Source organism: Maylandia zebra, linkage group LG22, assembly GCF_041146795.1.
Source record: "Maylandia zebra isolate NMK-2024a linkage group LG22, Mzebra_GT3a, whole genome shotgun sequence".
Classification (NCBI taxonomy): Eukaryota; Metazoa; Chordata; class Actinopteri; order Cichliformes; family Cichlidae; genus Maylandia; species Maylandia zebra.
In genome coordinates, this window is record NC_135187.1 from 37871234 (window position 1) to 37875510 (window position 4277).

The 4277-nt window shown below is 45.9% G+C and overlaps 1 long non-coding RNA gene across 1 annotated transcript; it reads left to right on the top strand.

The window, feature by feature from the left end:
• Positions 1–960: 960 nt before the first annotated feature.
• LOC143414614 (uncharacterized) lies at positions 961–1867 on the top strand. Its single transcript, XR_013095263.1, has 3 exons — positions 961–1027; positions 1107–1185; positions 1592–1867. It is a non-coding gene; the product is annotated as an uncharacterized LOC143414614 (long non-coding RNA).
• The last annotated feature ends 2410 nt before the right edge of the window (positions 1868–4277 follow it).

The following is a 4277-nucleotide window of genomic DNA, read 5'->3' on the forward strand; positions in this document are numbered from 1 at the left end:
GTGCAGTGAGTCCAGTCCCTTTGTACGTAGTTTGGGTGGAAGGATGACAGGAGTTCCCCACATGACAAATCCTCGGTAAACGGATAGTTGGTCTTTACGGGTGGAGTACGCAGAGAACTACCTAATGGCAGTTCTCTGCGTACTCCAGAGAATTACCTAAGTGCAGGACTGTTGAAAGGTTTGGTAGAAACTTGTGGTAATAATTAATTAAACCCAAGAATGAGCGTGGCTGACTCACATTTTTAGGTTCCGGTGCCTTCAGGACTGCTTCAACTTTGTCCTCGGTTTTGTGGAGCCCAACTCTGTCGACCTTGTGTCCACAATTCTCAATGGCATCCTTAAAAAAACTCACATTTGTTTTTGTTTGCTCTCAGTCCATATTTTTCTAGCCTGGCCAGGACTGCTGTTAGGTTAGCCAGATGAGTCTCCTCATCAACACCAGTGACGATTATGTCATCCAGAAAACACTGTGTTCATGGAATGCCTTGTAGGACCTGATCCACGGCACGTTGTCATACTGCTGGGGCACTGGTGATACCAAATACCAGTCTGTTGTACTGATATAGGCCTTTGTGAGTGTTTATCACCAGATATTTCTTGGATGTCTCTTCTACTTCCATCTGGAGATAAGCCTGGGCAAGGTCAATTTTTGAAAAGTGTTTGCCACCTGCCACTGCTGTGACTATGTCTTCTATCCGTGGAAGTGGGTACTGATCTATGCGGGGAACTGGGTTCACTGAAACCTTAAAATCACCACAGATCCGCACACTGTCACTTGCTTTCTTGCTTACTGATACTATTGGTGTAGCCCAATCTGACCATTCCACCTTGGTGAGTATTCCTTGCTCTTCCAAGTGTAACCCAGATCATTGTTTGAGTATGGGATTTCTGATTATTTGGTAGTCACTGAACGCACCACTGTGCCGTGCGCATAGCCACTCTCTACTCCAGCTACAGAGTTTTTTTCCTTCCGTTCATCCGATGAGGCGCATGCTGCTCTCATGCCCTCTGCGAGCTGGAAATTCGGGTACATTAGACATTTGAGTTGCTGTAAATAGTTTTAAAAACCTTTTATATGTGAAGCTAATGATTTAATATGTTGTTAGAAAAAGGAGTCTTGTAGCGGTTACGAACGTGAAGCTGAGCTGAATCCGACAGCCATTCGCCATTACACGAACCCCTCTGGTGAGTTAGCGTGCAGCTCATGTTCGTATGAAATGTTTTGTGCCTTATTATACTGCAGCGAGGTATCAAATCTACCGCTGTCATGTTTGTTAAGAAAGAGGCTAAATATTGTATAACGTGTGTTATTGGCTGACTGTTAGCAAGCTAGCCATTAAATGAGCCTGGCTAATGTCCTGAAATGGCGGCCGACACGAGGTCAGTTACAGTGTTATTATGTTATGCCTAAGAGAACAGCATTAATAAACATTGTTAACAGCATTTATGTTCTGTTCTGTTTTTATTTTGACAAACCTGTATTATTATAATGGTAAGTCTGTTAAATAAGCCGTTAGTGACATGGACACTGAGTCAGTGGTACTGAGGCTTATGAACATTTCAGTTAATTCTTCTGCACACTTGTATGTAGGCTGGTTTGTTTGCCCTTTTGGTGCCCTGGATCCTACTGGATGAACTGCCTTGTGGAAGTCCTCATCTGATGACTCTGCTGAACCGTCCTGGCAAATAGATGGTCGTTGCTGCGGGTGGATACTTCTGCTTGCTGGATGCTATTATTGGATGCTACACCGTTCCAACAGAGCGGTAGGAACAATTCAAAGGACCCCAACGATGCACTTTACTTTTCCCTGAGCTCAGGTGATTTTCTTTTGGCCAAAGGACCTTTAAAGGATACATATTTGATTTTATTTATTTTATTTTCCTTGTGACACTGAGTGGAAAGACACTACAAAAAAAAGGGTTTATTATTTAAAATTGTGTCAAATAAATGTGTTTATGCTAAGTAATTGTGGTGTCCATTGTGTGCTGGAAGCCTTATTGTTCCTGTGGTGGAGCAGCTACTACCAATCTCCTTTACGAAACTAGCCTCTGATGGGATACAGATATTTGGGATACATTTGATTTCTTGTAACCTATTTCTAGAGAAACTGTGATTCTGGGTTAAACATCGGGGTGAAATTGATGACACCAACACCTAGTGAACGGCCCAAGGTCAACAGTCCTGATTTCCACGCATTAAAGGTTTGGCGTAAGTACAGATTGCGTTACACAAGCGTTGGAGCTCTGCTTCGACTTTGGGGCGTAAAGCATAAGGTACAGGACGTGCTTTTTGGAATCTTGGTTTTGCATTGGGCGATCGTGGCTGAAGAGTTGGGTGTTCGTCTTGTAATCGGAAGGTCGCCGGTTCGAGCCCCGGCTCGGACAGCCTCGGCCGTTGTGTCGTTGGGCAAGACACTTCACCTACCGCCTACTGGTGATGGCCAGAGGGGCCGATGGCACGATATGGCAGCCTCGCTTCTGTCAGTCTGCCCCAGGGCAGCTGTGGCTACAACTGTAGCTTGCCTCCACTAGTGTGTGAATGGGAGAGTGAATGAATAGTGGAATTGTAAAGTGCTTTGAGGGGTCCCGAAAAGCGCTATATAAATGCAATCCATTTCATTATTATTATTAATCCAGTATGATCTGTGCTTTAATATTTTTCAGGGTGCCGATTCCATCTTTGAACACCTGGGCATGGCTGTTAAGTATCTGTTTCAGTCTTTCATCCACAGAATGTGCACTTAGGCCTCGTTCCAGTCTCATTGACTTTATTTCTTTCCAGTTGAGGTGGATGTGTTTCACCAGTCACGCCCAAATAATGGCACACCTCCATTTTTCAGAACATAAAGTTCCAGGTTGCATTTCTTTTTCTCATATTCCACTTTCACTTTTAGTTTTCTCAGAGGAGTTATTCTTTCACCTGTGTATGTTTTCAGTTTCACTGAAGTGTGTTTCAGTTTCAGAATGGGGAATTTGTCTCTGTAATCTTCATATGAGATCAGTGAGAGGGCAGTATTTGTATGGCGCTTCCATCTGTAACTCAACCCCTTGTATTTTTGGTGTGAGCGATATTACATTATTATCTTTCTTGTGCATTGTGTACAGCTCCAGGCACTAACAGACCACCACTACCCAGTTTATTACTGGCTATTGTGCAGTCTCTGGAGAACAAGCTGTGCGAGTTTGGATCTCATTCCAGCGAGAGATGCAGGACTGCTGCGTGATCTGCCTCACAGAAACCTGGCAATCAGACAAGGTACTGGACTCCGCAATACAACTACCGGGGTTCTCTGTGCACCGCGTGGACAGGTCATGGGAGCTTACTGGGAAAAGCAGAGGCGGTGGTGTGTGTTTCAGGATAGACAACAGCTGGTGTGATTATGCGAACGTGCACCCGGTCAAATCCTTCTGCTCACCGGACCTGGAGTACCTGATGATTAAGTGCCGGCCATTCTGGCTACCGAGGGAATTTACAGCAGTGATTATTACGACTGTTTGCATTCTCCCACAAGCCGACACTGACCGAGCACTCAGGGAAATGTACAGCGCGATCAACAGTGATGAAACCGCACACCCAGAGGCGGCGTTTATCACGACCGGGGACTTTAACAAAGGAACCCTGAAGAAACTTTCACCAAAACTCCACCAACACATCCATTTCAACACTCGTGGAGACCGGCTGTTCCTGCCCGCCTACAGGCAGAAGCTGAAACAGGAAGCTCCAACCCTGAGGGCGGTGCACCGTTGGTTGGACCAATCGGAGTCCATGCTGCGGGACTGTTTTGATCACGCGGACTGGGAAATGTTTCACATGGCTGCTAATGACATTGATGAATACACAGACTCAGTCTGCGGACTTATCAGAAAATGCATGGAAGATGTCGTCCCATCCAGAACAGTTAAATCCTTCCCAAATCAAAAACCCTGGATTAATAGCAATGTTCGCACGGCACTGGCGGCACGGAGCACCGCTTTTGCCTCCGCGAGCATATCGGACTACAAACATGCACATTACCAACTCCGTAAGACAATCAAAGCAGCCAAACGTGAGTACAGGGACAGGGTGGAACAACAGTTTGACAACCCTCGGAGGATGTGGCAGGGACTAAACACAATCGCAGACTTTAGAGGGAAAACCAGCACACCGCAGACCACGGCCTCTCTGTGTGAGGATCTAAACGTATTCTACGCTAGATTCGACGCAGCGAACACCATGAGACCGGACAGTGTGCGCACCGCGGATGACGTCAGTGCGCACACTGTGTCTGAGGAGGATG